The following is an 18,290-nucleotide window of genomic DNA, read 5'->3' on the forward strand; positions in this document are numbered from 1 at the left end:
GCGGAGTGAACGCCGTCTTTCACATTTCCTTCACTTTCTGTCCCCTAATCCCTATTTTCATCCTCATTCGGTGACTACATTGTCGTGCTGCATCCATTCCACTCACAGCCTGCACAGCCATGAGTCATCAAGACAAACATGAATTTATATAAGTGACTGGTTCAAGGCCCCAAACTACAACAGGTCAAAGTCCTGACATCACTCGCTCATGGTTCACGGAAGTAAATTCTCTATGGAGAATAACATGGGGTCATCTTAAAATCATCTCATATAAGCATTGTGGTCCAAAAATCTGCTAAATTGTCGGGGAGGTGGCTCTGTGTCGTTTACGACCGTCAGTCACTCATATTTGATACCGTCTGTATAGCGAAAATGTAACTAATTCAGCAGCAGTAACATTAGCGTTTTCTCTCAGTCAGTTGATTCTTCATATCCATATGAGTGAAACGTCCGGGATGACATGTTTATTTTTCAAACAGTTCTTATATGAGGCGATCTAAAATCCTCCATCAGACTTCGGTGCACTATGTCACACTTGTAAGTCACTGTATGGATAAGAGGCTAAATGCCTAAATTGAACAATGTAACATGGAGGTAATATGACAGACTAACATTGCACGGTATGAACAATGTGTGTGTTTGTGTGTGTAAGGGAGTGAACGCGAGAAGGAGTGAGACAGTTTTCATGTTTACTATAATGTATGTGTGTTTGTATGTGTCTGCCTCTGCATGGGTGCACTCACTGTACAATACAGTGTGTGTGTGTGTGTGTGTGTGTGTGTGTGTGTGTGTGTGTGTGTGTGTGTGCGCGCGCGTGCGTGCGTGTGCGTGTGCATGTGCATGTGCATGTGCATACTGTGCATGTGAGTGGTGTGCACACGTCTTGTGTGAGTCATCCACAGTGTCTACTCCCAGGGTACTTAGCCAGAGGAGCTGTCTGCTGTTTGAATAAGGGCAGTCAGTCACCGACACTAAAGAGAACATTCATCAAGCACTTTCACAGCTTACACCTGTTTCTGCTGGCTAAGACAGACAGGCTGGGATGGGGATGGTGTCTCCCCTCCCTCTCCCCGCGCTCTGAAACTGTTCCTAAGGGGGCCGCAGACACATATCCCTGCCTGATGCTCTGCACATTAGCTCCCCGTCACGGCCGTTCCCATTTTAAGGTGAACAAACCCCGGCCTGCCACAAGCTGCCACCAGAGAGTAAACAAGGACACCGCTTTTTTGTTCAACGTTTGTAAAAGCAGCCAAAGTCCTGACGCATCACAGCAGCAGCAGTGATGCATTTAAAACTGGGTGGCGCCATCGTCACCTGCTGTGGTTAGCTTAGCGAGGGGAATTGACCCCACGCCCTCCCGTTGTCTGGTGCACTTGACAGTGCAGCACCAGACAGGGATGCCCACTGTTCTGCTTTGTTAAGCTGAGGGGCTTTTCCGTGCCTAATTTGCTACTAATATGACAGCTGTGTTCTAATCTTGATAAAGGGGCAGCCTATGATGTGTGCTGCGGATGCAGTTATCTCACCTTTGCCAATTCCAGCATCGTCCTGCATTCTTCCCGTGCTCTGCATTGCATCACACATAATTGCCTATCTCTGTTCTGACATTTGTATTTGAATTGTTGGATTTAAATAAAACACGGGGGTGTGTACTGTATGTGTGTGCAGGTTTATGTACGCGTGTGTACTTATCTGTCAGTCTATCCCTGTCAGTGCTCTATGCATGTTTATATACGTGTTTGGAGACAATAACATTATGATTAGCATGATTCACCTGCAGACAGACATGCGTCACAACACTGCAGCCCCACACACGTACCGCGCGCGCACGCACGCACGCACACACACACACACACACACACACACACACACACACACACACACACACACACACACACACACACACACACACACACACACACACACACACACACACACACACACACACACACACACCATCCATTATTAAATACTCTTATCTTCAGGTCTACGGTGTCTGCTCGAGAGCTGCTCTGTCTTCCTCTCCTCTCGCATGTGGCCCACATTCGCAGCTTTATCGATTTCCTTCAAAATTGTATTTGTGGAAAACAGGAACAACGTGGGCTTTCGTATTTCCTACACTCTGCAACACCTGGACTGGCGTTGCTAGGTAACGTATTCTCAGCCATATTTGACGTATGTGTGCGCTTTGCAAATGTCTTTGATCCTCGTTGCTCCTCCGTGAGGTGCTCCACATCAATGCATTCCCCTGGCTGGGTTCGGGACCTCAGCACACAGACTGGAAACTAAAACGCATTTGAAAACTCCCAGATGGAAGGGAGGGTATCCGGAGAACAAAATAATTTGATCACTGTGGAAATGAACTATAACACCCACACACAGTAGGCAAGGCAGACAAATTTTGCAGAACAAAAAAATCTATATCGACCAGAAGCCTGTACAATCAGTGTATTATGAAAAGATATTGCACTTTTGCACTTTCCTCTGGATAGAAATGTCCACTGCAATACTCCTCTGTAATACAGGGGGTTGGCATTCCAAGAGTGGCAGTGGAAGAACACTTGAGCACTGTCTGTGACGGATCCAAAACTACTGTAAGGAAAGCCATGACTATGTTATGTACAGCAGTGGTTCCCAAAGCTTTCAGCTCAAGACCCAAAAGAGAAATGTTATGTCTCTGCGGACTATTGAAAATAGCAGATCTACAATAGCAGATCTACAACTTCACAGCACGTTGTGAGCTTGTAGATCTATTTTTGTCTTAAGAGTTTTGGGGAATCTTTACGTATATGAAATTCTTGATTGACCTTATTCATTTCAGAATAAAAAATATTGTAAACTACATAAGTGTGCTCCACGCAGAACAGGTCTCAGGCAGGCCTGGTTGCCTACCTAACCTTTTTGGGATGAAATCTGTAGGAGTAATATAAAAAAATGTCTTTGCTAAAATCTGCCTCCTGTTGGCGCTATAACAAACATTTGGGACAGGTGTTTTTCCTTGGCCTCCAGGGAGTGTGCATGCAATGTTCCTTGCAGATCTGTCCAACGGTACCAGAGATTAGCTGTTCACAGAAGTCTGCCTGTTCGCCAAATTTAGGGTGGCAGGGATAAAAAAAAAAAAAGATATTTACGTGCAACTCAGAAATGGGTCCCGACCCACTGTTTGGGAAACACATGCTGTACAGACAGTCTCGTGACTGAGAAAGGCAGTCCTGGCAGTTAACTGCACACAAAACGTGGTAGACTAGAAATGGAACCCACTATACGAAGAGATCAGAGACTATACTTCCCAGTTCCCATGCATTACAAACACACAAAGACTAATAACAAAAGACTCCCATATTATGTGAAGTAAAAAATAAATAAATAATGCAGACACAGCAGCAAGATTTGTGAGCTGCTGAAAGGAGTAAGATGTTAGACGGAATACAACAACCAATCATTATGTGTGTGTGTGTGTGTGTAAGTGTATATATATATATATATATATATATATATATTCATGTACTATCTGTAGTTCTGTACCGAGTTGCCCTTAAACAAAGAACTACAGTACAAACACAAGTGTGTGTGTGTGTGTGTGTGTGTGTGTGTGTGTGTGTGTGTGTGTGTGTGTGTGTGTGTGTGTGTGTGTGTGTGTGCGCGCTCGCATGCGTGCGTGCGTGCGTCAATTCCAATAGGCCTACATTTGAATAATTGCTGCTATACTTTCGGGTTGGCGAAAGGGCCTTTCTGTGTGGAGTTTGCATGTTGCATGTTCTCCCCGTGTCCCCTAGGGTAGGTACCCTCACAAAAACCATGCAGTAATCCTGGTCTCTAAATTGCCTCCCCCTGGCCAGCCGGGGTGCCTGATGGAGGGGAAAGGAACTGGTTGGAATAACGTGTTCCTTCCACGCGCTACGTCCAACCAGCTGGGAAACTCCTCCCTGTCAGGTGTAAAGGAGCAACTTGGACACTCATGCATGAAGGAAGCATGAGTTCAAGTCTGTTGCTCTCCCCAGGTTGGCGGAGGGTGTGTATAGAGCCCAGGATTAGATAATTGACACAGGGGTGAAGAATGGGTTACAAAATCATGGGATAACTAGAAAAAGTGCCCTTCTGGGCACAGGTCTCCACCAGGAGGATAGGATTGTGTGTGATGTTTGGCAAAATGTTTAGGAGTAATATAAAGTGTGTGTGTGTGTGTGTGTGTGTGTGTGTGTGTGTGTGTGTGTGTGTGTGTGTGTGTGTGTGTGTGTGTGTGTGTGTGTGAGACGCGGCCTGTTGTAGCGCCACCATGAGGCTGATTTGAAAACTGTCAAGTGGCATTTCTTCCTCAACCTAGTAGTGTCTAGTAGTGGGAATAGGCATGCACAGTTTCACCGCAATCGGACGCTGCGTTGAGGAGTTGTGGCGATTTGTACCAAACGGGCTACTCCTGAAAACTTTAGAAGCCAATCGTAGCCAATCAGGATGGATAATTATGAGAAATCAAACAAATCACATTATCACATAACTATGGAGAGCATGTGTACCGATTTGCGTGAAATTTGGATACAATCTGAAGGAGTAATATTAGAAAATGTGTTTTACATATGTCGGCCTCCTGGTGGCGCTATAAAGAGCAGATGTGAAAAATTCCAGGCAAAGGTTTTTCCTTGGCCTCTAGGGAGTGTGCATACATGGTTTTACACAGATCGGTGCAGTTATAGGTAAAACACAAATCGACCAGTTATAGTGCCACCATGAGGCTGAGTTGAAAATATTCAAGTGGCATTTCTTCCTCAACCTAGTGGGAATGTGCGTGCAAAATTTCACGGAAATCACACCATGTGTTCATGATTTGCAGCATTTTGTTTGAAACGGAGTACTCCTTTTTAGCCAATCAGGATGGAGTGTGAAAAATCTGAAAGACCGGTTTCGTTGAATGGCTCTAGAGAGACTGTGTACCAATTTGCGTAATGTTTGGACAAAATCTGTAGGTGTACTGTCAAAACATTTGTTTTGCACAAAGCGGCCTCCTGGTGGCGCTATAACAGGCCACTGTGAAAACTTTGGGGCAGAGGTTCAGCTCTGGCATTCAGGGAGTGTGTGTGCAGAGTATGGCTGCGATCAAGCCAACGGTGCCAGAGATTAGCTGTTCACAGACGGACACACGGACGGACACACGGACACACGGACGGACGGACGGACACACGGACGGACGGACGGAGTGCAAAACATACTCTCTCCCCATGCCTTCGGCCTGGTGGAGACAAAAAAGTAAAAATGTTTTATACCTCAAAACGTGCTGATATTTACTTCACAAGCTCTATACCAAGGTATCCATGTCTACATATACCTAACAGCAAATTAACATTTCACGGTTTTGTAAGCTAGTTTTTCTAAGTTGCAATGTGACACAGCTCTGTTTACATAATGCATTATTTCCTTTTAATTGTACATCATTTCCATGTTATTATTGTTGTTGTTTTACACTTGCTTTGGCAATGTCATTATTTTGAATTGAATTAATTGAGAGGGTGGGGCCTGGGGGAGAAAGAGAGAGAAAGGATGAGGGGTATTGTAGGTATGACTACTGTGTCCCACAGGACTCAGGGCTGACACACGAATATGAAAAACACAAGAGTAGACAGAAAAAAGAAAAGAAAAAGAAAAAAGAATGAAAAGAAAGAACTCCAGCCTGTACTTCTTAGGCAGAGTCAGTGGATTATGAAAAATGTTTATTCATTGATATTTTTCTAGAAGCTATAGGATTCCCCAGGCCTACAACAAGATCACAATTTATGATACAGTATTCCTGGAAGTTAATATAAAATAATACAAATGCCAGAGTCTTTCACTTATTCATGAAAATATCTACTGAATCGCAAAGCCAAGTGAGGAGAAGGAACTCTGTGAACATACTGTAGTTTCAAGTGGCCACAGCCTGCAGTCAATTCACTGAGTAGGCCAGTGGCCGAGAGAGCGAGAGCGAGCGAGCAGGCGAGAGAGAGAGAGAGAGAGAGAGAGAGAGAGAGAGGTTATTACAGGTTTGATTACTGTTCCACCGAGCAATTGGCTCAAATGAGGGCTGACAGCTTTGCAGGGCGGCAAACAGCTGGAGAGCTCATCAGTGCCAGCAGACATATTAAGACCATTTCACTCCCAGTGGATCAGGTGCTATGATGTGTGATTATTCTGATTAAGGTTTTTTTTTATGGAAACTTCACACAACTTGATGAAAATAATTGGGAACCACTGCAGTTGCAAACACTTGGTTAGGAGATGCATGGATCACGTACAGGGAGAATGCAAAGGCAGCTTGTTTGTCTGAGGTGAAAAACCTCCCCTGCTCAGAAAACCAACACAACACAATCATGTCATGTTAGTTCATGCTAACAGGTAGCATGAACAGGCCTCTTCCGAAACAAGTGCTGCTCAGTTGTGATCCAATTCTCTGTTGCAGGGGCAAAGAGACAGATCATATAAAGAGTTCAATTTAAGAACTTTGCCAATAAAGCCTTTGTACGGCAAATTGTAAATAAAAAGTTTTGTCTATGATATGCCCAAAGTAGGACATTTGTTAGAAGTGGAAAGGACCATATGGCGAGGCATGTTTAGCCTACTGACAAGAAATATGTTAAAATGGAAAAAAAGCAGATCTACAAGCAAACAATATGTTGTATTGCAACGCACTGTGAATACGATAAGTACAGTACTGTACTGTACTGTACTGTACTGTACTGTACTGTACTGTACTGTACTGTACTGTACTGTACTGTACTGTACTGTACTGTACTGTACTGTACTGTACTGTACTGTACAAGCTCTCCTCCCTGGCCTCTGTGTCTGTGTGTTAGGCTGCACAACAGTGACACTTGGTGGTGACAATATGCTATTTCCGTGCTCGGACCCAGGGACACAGGGAGCCAGGGACACAGGGACCCAGGGACACAGGGAGCCAGGGACCCAGGGAGCCAGGGACCCAGGGACCCAGGGACACAGGGAGCCAGGGACACAGGGACACAGGGAGCCAGGGAGCCAGGGAGCCAGGAACCCAGGGAGCCAGGAACCCAGGGACACAGCCACACACATAGCTTTCTATAGGAGTGGTTGCACCACTCAAAAATGGATACAGTGTGAATACTATAAGTATATGACAACGGGTACTGCTCTAAGTACTCTGAAAATGGATACAGCACTCTGACACAATTATACAGTAATCCACAAACAATTATCAGCATTCCCTCTGTGATATCAAAAAGTGCAGCTTCACAGAGTCTACTTTTCTCGTCCAAGACCTTGAACATTTAGAATTCTGATTTAGGGTGGATTCTCTGTCTAATGCAAGTGCAATGATTTGTGATTGTTGTGCACTTAAGGGATATCAAAACTTGGCAGCACAAAAAAAGAAAGAAAGAAAAACTAGAAAATAAAAACAAAGACATAAACTGTCCTTACAGTAATGTATAAATACAAGTGACTGTGGCAGCAGAAATTATTTACAGCATGTGGACAAACTGCAACGTTTGTTTTACGCCCTGGAGCAAATGCTCATAATTGCATTTTGTAATGTTCATCTCTCACTCCATCCTTTTCCATTGCAATCTGGGAGAAAATGGAACACTTACTCTACATTGTAAGCAAAATAATAAAATAATAATAATAATATATAACAAGATTATACAATTTCACCTCAAATCACCTCGTTTAGTCAAATGTGTCTTTGATGCAGTACAATACCCAGAGGCCTCACAACCAGCAACATCCCAAAGCTAACATTGCACTCACGCACACACACATTTGCAGGAGGGTTTTTAGCATAAACTACAATTCTTTTGAAACGCTTCTTTTCGGTTTTTGTTTTTCATGAGGAAATATTATCGAAAATAGCTTTCATAAAACATATTATCGAAAATAGCTTTCATAAAACATATTATCGAAAATAGCTTTCATAAAACATATTATCGAAAATAGCTTTCATAAAACATAAATAATAAAACAATCAACTTTAAAATCCCAGATAGGCTTGTAGTTTTATAAGCTGTTGTGCCCCCAACAGCGTTCAGTGAGACAAACTAAATAAATGAATGCATTCACAACCAGTGGTGGATAAAGTACTCTCCCCCAGTACTTGAGTCAGTATACTACTGGTCAAATAATAGTACTCAACTACAAGTGAACTCAAGTAGAGAACTCAAGTAAATTATGTACTTTTTGTTGCGACCATAGGTCGCATATTACTATGAAAATCTGCAAAACCTGTCAGTGACTCTGTCACGCCACCATATATATGTCAGTCTGTCACGCCTCGTGACATGTCACCATATATGAAGATCACGACACCGACCTCATCAAACTGGATAGCCATACATTGAGAAGACTGGATCATCACCTAGATCTGCATAACCTGACCTGACCATGACCGCTCAAACCTCAAACCCTTAGATCTCCAATTATATTGAGCTTACCTGTTCTGATATTCCATATGTTGATCCTTCCCCACCCGTGACCGTCCGTCCTACCTCTTCGATGTCTCCCTTTTGACTAATGGAAAAGAAAGTAAGGTCTGCACACTGGACTGAGCTCCAAAAGCTTAAGGTTTTATTTTCTCACCACAGGGGACATGACGGTTCGAGCCTCACAGCTCTTCATCAGACGTAAGATCCGTGAGGCTCGAAACGTCATGTCCCCTGTGGTGAGAAATAAAACCTTAAGCTTTTGGAGCTCAGTCCAGTGTGCGGACCTTACTTTCTTTTCTATTATTTACATCAGTCCAGCACCTGGCGTGTAGTTAGTGGATGTGCGTGCTCTATTGTTTCTATGTATCCCTTTTGACTAATACCTGTCCATTCAAACTCTAGACAGGCCCACCCCAAAGTTATTAGTGCGGCCGGCAGCCGGCGAAAAGTAGAGTTCTCAAAAGGCCCGAAAATTAAGGCCCGGCCCTACCTGGGCCCTCATCAAACCCTGTACACTCAAGACACTTGGACACTCACTGCCACCCTTAGATCTCCATATATAGAGCTGACCTGTTCTGACATTCCATATGTTGATCTGACCTCATCAAACCCTGTACACTCAAGACACGCTGAGGCCAGTACAGAATTCATTCCATAATATGTTGATCCATACATTACAAGCTACCACCTGTCGTTTTGGATCTGCGGTTTAGGTACGGAGGATTCGGTTGGGACTGATGCGCTTGATCTCAGTACCTAAAAAGCAGATCAAATTCATCGCCAAACCATAATAAATATATTGCTCATTTTATATTCAATAAATACATATTCCATCCAATCTTGAGTTGTCCTGACTGAACTGGTATTATATATAGTATTTATTTATTCCCAGTGCACATTAATCAACATTACAGTTTTCACATCCGTATAAATTAGTTAACCAAAAGCACATTTTTGTCTGTAGTCCCCGAGGCTGTTAAAATGGTGTTGATATAAATATTTATACAAAATAGACAATATCAATACAAGACAAGTAAACCGGGGAGCATCAAGAGCAGCACCACCAGACTCTTGAACAGTTTCTACTTGTCAACAATTAGACTGCTGAACAAGAACTAGGTCTGGTGACACTGCACAGACTGATCTGAATCTGTCTCTTGTTTTAGTAGAGACTCCATATATATATATACCATATACACGTAGGCTATATCACTACTTTTATTTATATGCATACATACTGTCATGTAGATTAGTCATGTCCTATGCACTTTGTTTATCTCTCTCTTTTAACTGCAATGATGAGCCTGCACAACCAAGCATTTCACCCATGTTACTTGTAATGTGATGTGACAATAAAGTTTGATTCTGATATAGTGTGGGAGACAAAATAATTACAGTAAAATATGAAAACTGGCACTAGTGACAAATAGAGCTGATAATTACCCATGATTACAAGTTTGGTTTGCCGTAAGCCATCTCTTAAGGTTGAATTTGAAAGTCAAATAATTGGTGGTCTTAACTCAATAGGAAGACTAATCAGTGATGGGAGGCTCTAACAGAGTTTTATCAAACACACTATGTCTGAATAGTACAGTGCAGTTCCCTCTGGTAGTTGCCCTTGATGCTCTGCCACCACTTTCCCTTCGCCCTATGAACTGTCTCAGTGGAGGTGCTAGCCTATTTAAAACCTATTAAATGAGTCTATGGCGATTAGGCAAGTGTCAAGTGTTTTTAATGTCTGTTTGTGACATAGGTTTCAAAGTTGTCTGACTTGTATGCGACCAGGTTGTGAAGCAATGTTATGTGAGAGAAGATCATAGCGTGCATGAAGTGTTTATATAATGATCTTATCTGCCTGCAATTAGGCTTAGACTTGATTTAATTGTGTAATTGTGCTACATTGTTTACATTTATTTTTTTTAATGTCAAGTTTGAGTCTAGTGTGATTCCAAAATATTGAAATGATACTAACTTAATTCTTTCTAGGTGGCATCATATCCCAAGTCCGTATATATACTGTACGTACCCCAACGTGGACTCTGTCTATATAATGGTTGATGCCTACGGAAGCCTTTAACATTGGTCCGGTTCCCATAGCAACGCCCCACCGTTCCAACTATGGGATTGCATATATATTCTCAGTGCAAAGCAGTGGAAGGGAAGATTTTCAAACAGTCATAACTCTTCTTCTAAAATCACTGTCCTTGGTGGGTTTTCTGCCATCCACATTTCGGATTTAATTTGTGCCTTTTTACCGCGATTCTGGTGCCATGTTAAAGCTTCTGACGAGAGGTAAGGAGCTTGTGTGTGTTCCAATGCTTTGTTTGTGTTTGTAGCGAGTGTGTGTGTGGGGGGAGGGTCGGGCAAACACCATCTATTCAAAGTGAACGTATGCGATGGCCCCTGCAGCTGGCGTTTATGCTAACAGCTAGCAGCAATTATAGAGTTAATACAACCAATACCTTTAGACTTTGTTACTATCGGGTTTCTGTTAGTGGACCTGTAAAAAGGTAGGAAGAACCAGGAGCTTCATTAGAACTGGCTCATTCCCAGACATCAGTGGTTCTCAAACCTTTTAATTTTAAAGACCCCCAGTTTGGTATGCATTAGACCAAGGCCAACAATTTTGTTCCATTTGCACACTGTCAAAGTTGAGGGGTATCCTCAACTTTGACAGTGTACAAATGGAACAAAATTGTAAGTAAGTTTCATTTGTACACTTGTGTGAGTTACAAACCAAAGTGTCCATTTGGTTTCTAACTATCAATCATTTTGCAGGGGACCCGACCCCCTGGAACCCCCCAAAGGATCATTGGGGGTCCCCAGACCCCACTTTGAGAACCACTGCATTGGATCACCGTGGCTCAGAGAAAGTTGAGTTCCATCACAGGCCGTTGCCATGTAATATTCATTGTCATCTGAGAACACAGTGGCCTGAAAGTTTTAGATCAAAGCATTTCAAAAAGCACTTGAGTGTGTGGGAGGAATTCACTGAGTGCATCTGTCTGTCTTTGATATTTCATCTTCTCTACAACCTCTGCCATGGAAAGACAGTTACTGGAGGCTCACGTGAAAGAACATTGCCTTTCAGATGCCACAGATGCCACTGTATCCAGTGGCAAGCAAGGGCTGATGATTCACACATCAAAGAAAAACAACAGAAGCTGCAGCACAGTGCATATTAGTGTTGTTTACAGAACGGATATCTTGACACTGCTATTCGGTACATAATGTACATTATTTACAGCATTATGTCCAGTACATAAAGCAAATCTATTGCCATTGTTCATCTGCCATTGTTTGTGAGTTGAATCTCACTGGGTCAGCTTGTTAACATTTCAAAACCTCATAATTACATAGCGTGTTAAGGCACAAATCTTCCTCACTTACAATCCATAAGACAAAGATTTTAGACAAGTAATCAATGTTTGCGAACACAAACGACTCTCCCTCAGAACTGGAAGCCAAAATGCCAAAGCTCTAATCTGTGATGTCATCAGGGAACAAACGTAGGGCTCACTCCTCGCTCCACTTTATTAGACTATCTTTGTTGTGTTAGCTTCTAATTGATTTTTGCATGATGCAACCCTATTTGTTATGTTAACTTCAATACTGTCACAGGGTCCACGAGTAAGGTTGGTCCATTGCAGTTGGCCAGGTCCGATTGATTAACATTTGTTGCTTTGTGACATCATTAAAATTATACTGGCCTTTTGTTTCTCGGTTTAGGATCACATACTGTAGATCAGTGGTTCTCAACGTGGAGTTCAAGGTTGCACTTTATTGTTACAGCTTGTGTACAGGTACATAAGAAGAGGTATTGTTACAGCTTGTGTACAGGTACAGGTACATAAGAAGAGTCAAACTTATTTTTGTTTGGCTTCCTTCGGACCCCATGGGGTCATTGGGGAACCTAACTCAGAGTGCATGAATGAACGATTTAATGTACACTCAAATTGTGTGAGGGTTTTTTTTTTTTTTTTTTTTTTTCACGATTTTGCAACCCATTTTTTCACCCGGTGTCAATTATCTAATGTAATCCTGGGCGCTACACTTCCTCTGCCAACCTGGGGGGGCAGCGGACTGACCTCATGCTTCCTTCTATGCATGAGGAGTCCAAGCTGCTTCTTTTCACCTGACAGGGGGGAGTTTCCCCAGCCAGACGTAGCGCGTGGAAGGAACACGTTATTCCGACTAGTTCCATTCCCCTCCATCAGGCGCCCCGGCTGGCCAGGGGGAGGTAGTTTAGAGACCAGGATTACTGCATGTTTAGGGGACACAGGGAGAACATGCAAACTCCACACAGAAAGGCCCTTTCGCCAACCCCGCCTCGGGCATGGGCACTGATGACGCGGAGGAGGGAACACGCCCCCAGTGCCCACAGCGTCCCCAGCGGGAATCGAACCCAGGACCTTCTAGCTGTGAGGCGACAGCGCTACCGACTGCCACCGTGCCCCCTATTGTGTGAGGGTTTTGTTGTGTAGATTGGGGTCACAGAAGTAAAAATGGTGGTGGTCTGTGGCCTAATACATGTATATCAAACTGGGGGTCCTTTAAATTAAAAAAGGTTAAGAATCACGCAGATAGATGTTTGTGTCTACTAAAAAGAAAAAGAAAAACATTTAGTTAAGAAACCATATTTTTTGAAGCATCCTCTGTGGTAACACTGGATAAAGGATGAGATGGAAAAGCCTTTGTTCTTGACTGGCGTCCCTGGATAGGAGACGTGAATACAGAATCACTGCTCTACTGCGAATCCCTGATGATGAGAGAAGGCATATTCTGTTCATCGCCAACACGATCTGCCTTCCGTCTTACATTTATTCCTCCCACACACATATGCACATTACTGTACATGTTGAAGTGATATATTGTGGCCCCACCAGTTCATTAAATATCCATTTGTAATTTCCGGAGAGTGTTGGAAGATAGCTGACCTATGACATATAGTATGTAGTTTGTTCCTTTACTGCAGTCAGCGCTGTCGTTCCCCTATACATTGGACCTGTTGTGACACCATCTTACTACATTCTCTCATGATTTATTCAGCTGCACTCAAAATCAATCAGGGCCTCCTCCAATGAGCACCAGGAGATTTCTTTTTATCTAAAAAGATGTTTTATCTAAAAATCCTGAGACATCGGTTATACCACTTGACCAAGCGATTGAATGTCATTGTACTACTAGGAGAATGCTGAGATTGTGTTCTATCTCAAAGCGTAGCTGCGACATCAAATGTGACAATAATGCCATACCATGTGGGAGTCCATGTCTCTGGACAGCCATTGTGTGCATTCCTGTGTACATACATGTATATTCTTGCAATTCACATATCACATAATGTATTCATTATTCACCCCTGAAGAAGCAATATTGTTGTTTGTATGGTGGGTGGGGGTAGGGGGAAAATATCGACTCGTGAGAGTCCTTTTATATAAAATGTTTATCCATCTGCCTGGAGCAAACATCTTGACAATATAGCAAATGACAGCATCTACACATCTTTACGTATTAGCGTGGGAGATAAAACAACTGCACGTGTGTCCCACATCACTGCCGTTATCACAGAGTAGATCACTTTACACATCTTTCCTTTCGTGTTTCCGATGATTTGCATTTCAGAGAAAATATAGATTTTGAGATACAGCAGTGAACGGAAGGGATAAATATTTACTTTCTTTTTAGTGAATGCCGACTTAGCAGAAGCCGTGAATTGTGAATTAAAACATATTTATACTTATAGGCTTATCTTCTGTAACCATGGAAGAGCCGCACGGAGCTGACTGCATTTTCTATTTCTATTCAGGAAATAGAGAAATAACCTGTGTTTCAATAGATCCAATATAGTTATTTAGTCACAAGCTCTTATTAATAGTTTTTCTTTTATATGAATGTATAAATCCCACCTTGAAACTTAACTTTCAACCTGGTGTCCCTATTTACTATAGGCAAACATCTTCCAAATGTTTCAGAATTTTAAATATGTTTCAAATTAGCATTAATTGCTGATCTACAAGGGAGTGTGCACATCAAATTTTTGCTACTTCTGTGTGTCATTGTTTTATGACAAAGTATTACATAGGGCATTCATTTATGAACAAAAATACAAATACAATTATGAAATATGGAGATCCAGTCTGACAGGCGTGACAGCAACGTAACATCATTACAAAACTACATGGGTGAATCAATACATTAATCATTATTATGTTTTATGCTTGAGGAAAACTTTGTGGATTCCGTTGAGATCCTGAGCTCGCCAAAGTATTGATGACATTCACTAGTGCTTAGGCTGACTGATTGGACACTGGGCCCCTGAGTGAAACATACCATTTATATCATGAACCTCATAATCCTTGAAACATATAGGACAAACTGCCAACAGGGCCCTGGGCCCATCAGATAAATGGTGGCCTTAAGAATGTGTCCTTGGCTTTTATTTATATCATTGTTACCAGATAAATATTTTCTGTCACTGAGTGATGAAGGTGTTAGGCCAACTGGTCGACCGGTTAGCCTTAACAATGAACTGGCCAACGGCAGAGCAATTATCCCTCCAGGGTCCAGGCTATTGGGATGTAGTCTATCCTCAGTCTAACGACGAACTAGCCAATCGCAGATCAATCTTCCTTCCAGGTTATGGGATGTAGGATGAATGTTGGGCATAATGTATTTCACAATAATTTAACTAGTTGACATTTGGGACCACTGGCTGAGCAAAGACTTTTGGTTTGCGGGATCTGCAATATTCAATTAAATTCCTCATGAATTCCTCATGAACTAATCTGCATAAATATCCATATCCAGAGATACATCCTAAAATACAGGAATTAACTCCAATGGGGAAGAAGTCCCTATTAAAGCCTTAATTGGTCTACCCAAAGAGCACGAGGAACTAACATCATCTATCTAGTTAACGTTAAATATTTCCTTAATTTGAATATTTAATTTAAATGTTCTAATAAAATCTTTGTAAATATATTACTCTGATTCATCATGGTTTCAATATAATTTAATTATAATGTAAAGCCCTACCTGGCTGGAATTATAATTACTGGGGGATGTCTGGTAATGTAATGTTCAGCTGTGACTTTGGTACAGTCTAACGCACAGTACGTGCGTTAAAATAAAAAAAAATATTATTATTTTATTATTATTATTTAGCTTGGTCAGATACTTGCTTTATGAATAACATTCAAATACCCTATCACTGATCTGCAGCTACTCAATCAGTCAATCATATTTATTTATATAAACGGAATGGTTTATATTTGTGCGATGTAATAATCTTTGTAGCTCATACAGTGCCAGTGGCTCAGGAGGTACTGTAGACAGTGGCAGCTAAGGAAACCGAAGGTTCCCAGTTTGATCACCGGCTCCCCCTGGTTAGTATCAGTATAAGTGTTGAGCAACATACTGAACCCCTAACTGCTCCTGATGAGCAGGTTGTTGCCTTACATGGTTAACTCCAACGCCTGGTCATTGACCATGTAGAAATGAAATGACACCACTGTGGGTCAGGTGACAGGTAGACTGGAACCCACCTATGCTTTCTATGGCATAGGCAGCTCCCGGCAGCATCCGCCGGGAGAATCTAGACGCAGCTGCGCAACATGAGACAAAAATAATTAGAGCGACAGAGAGAGAGAGGAGTGTGTGTGTGTGTGTGTGTGTGTGTGTGTGTGTGTGTGTGTGTGTGTGTGTGTGTGTGCGTCAATTTAACAAAGGTACAGACGATCAGAAATCAGCAGAGAGTGATCGACGTCTGCGTATGCCGAATTGAAGTGGACCCGGCCCCAGACTTTTTTTTTCTCCCTGGAAATAAAAATGTCTGGGTTTCCGAGGCTAGGTGACAGGTCATGTTGACGGCATACGTGTCAGAAGTGAAACGGCAGTTTCGCCTCACAGCTAGAAGGTCCTGGGTTCGATTCCCGCTCGGGACGCTGTGGGTGCTGGCAGCGTGTTTCCTCCTCCGCGTCATCAGTGCCCATACCCGAGGCGGGGTTGGCGAAAGGGCCTTTCGCTATTCTCCCCGTGTCCCCTAGGGTAGGTACCCTCACAAAAAACATGCAGTAATCCTGGTCTCTAAACTGCCTCCCCCTGGCCAGCCGGGGCGCCTGATGGAGGGGAAAGGAACTGGTTGGAATAACGTGTTCCTTCCACGCGCTACGTCCAACCAGGGAAACTCCCCCATGTCAGGTGTAAAGGAGCAACTTGGACACTCAGGCATGAAGGAAGCATGAGTTCAAGTCCGTTGCTCTCCCCATGTCCCCCATATATGGGGACTAGGTTGGCGGAGGGTGTGTAGAGCCCAGGATCACATTAGATAATGGACACAGGGGTGAAAAAATGGGTTACAAAATCGTGGGATAAAAATTATAAAAAAAAGAAAAAGAAGTGAAACGGCAAAAATAATTTCTGAGGAGTAGGCATGTACAGTATGTGTTACAGATAGATGATATATTGAATCAATGTCAAATGTAAAACATTACATTCCGGACGTCTCCCGTTAGGGTCTGGTCAGGGCTGTTTTTCACAACCATGAGTGTATTAATAGCTGGTTCTCTGTGAGGTTTTAATATTTAATCTTGCAGTGTTGTTTAGGTACACACATCCCATTAATACCGTACATTTATCTGCCAGGTGCATGATACAATACAATCTAGGTAAGCTATTCATTACAGTATTATACTTTACCAATGGTATTATTCTTTACCAACTGTAAATGTCATATGAAGTTTAGGGCAGAATTTCCTCTTTTGTTAACAAATGGGCTCTCAGCCCTTATACTGCCCATTTTTGACTATTGTGCTTGCACGTCCTGGTTCTCCAACATCTTAATGGCACAGCTAGCAAATTAAGCTCCAAACCTCCCAAAACAAATAAATTCGACTTCTTCTAGGCTTGGGGCCCATGACCCACCTTTGTGCAGTGCATTTTGAAAGCATAGGCTGTCTCCTAGTAGAAGATAGAGTCAGTCAAGCAATTGAAAATGGGTCTGACATTCCAAATTGTAAATGCAACTCTACCATCCATGCTCGCAGCCATAATACTAGAACGAGTGTGAACAATGATCTGGTGCCACCCACTTAAAAAGATATGGGTAAATTCACCTTCCACAGCACTGCCACTCAGGTGTGAAATGCCCTGACCGCTTCCCTCAAAACAAGCAAATCACTGGCTTCCTTTAAAACAGGCCTGAAAATTCACCTGTCAGCTGCAGGTCAAAAGGAGAGGAGGTGATCGCCCACCTCTTTATGCCCCCTCCGACTTACTTCTGCTCTTGATTGTGTGTGGGAGTGCATAGGACCCTAATGGAAACAAGACCGCAGGGTGTTTCTTTGGTGCAATCCTTTTGGACAAATGCTTGACTGTATCCACTATCCTGTGCTGTTTGCATTTTTATGTTGTCTAATAAAATAATCAATCAATAAATCCTCTTACAGTTGGCAGGCTTCAAGCTGGAAAGTATGTCACATTCTCTTCAGAACTAAGTAGTAGTAACTGCTAGGTTCACAGTTATTGCAGTCTGGACATGAAGATGTCCGAGCACTTGGTCGTCACATATTTCAAAGACAGCCATTATTCCACTTAACTCCAGCGTTTGACCCCTACATGAAAGCCCCCCCATACCACAACTGTTACATTTCTGTCTGTCTGTCTGTCTGTCTGTCTGTCTGTCTGTCTGTCTCTATCCACTGTATCAATTTATGAACGGTATGTCTATATTGCCGCAGAGAGGATGCTAGTATACTGTAATTAAGTTCAGTTCGCTGAAGGAAGTGGGCGATGTACAATATGATAGAAATATGGGTGGTTCATGCCTTGGCAGATTTGTATTGAAGAGCCTGCTCTTTCGCAGGATAT

General features: G+C 42.6%; 1 protein-coding gene across 3 annotated transcripts in view; it reads right to left on the reverse strand.

Moving 5' to 3' along the window:
- The window catches only part of sncb (synuclein, beta), a 312,664-nt gene that overhangs the window by 74,123 nt on the left and 220,251 nt on the right, over nt 1-18,290 (reverse strand). The gene's annotated exons all lie outside the window — the stretch shown is intronic.

Source organism: Electrona antarctica, assembly GCF_951216825.1.
Source record: "Electrona antarctica genome assembly, chromosome: 1".
In the NCBI taxonomy this organism is placed as follows: domain Eukaryota; kingdom Metazoa; phylum Chordata; class Actinopteri; order Myctophiformes; family Myctophidae; genus Electrona; species Electrona antarctica.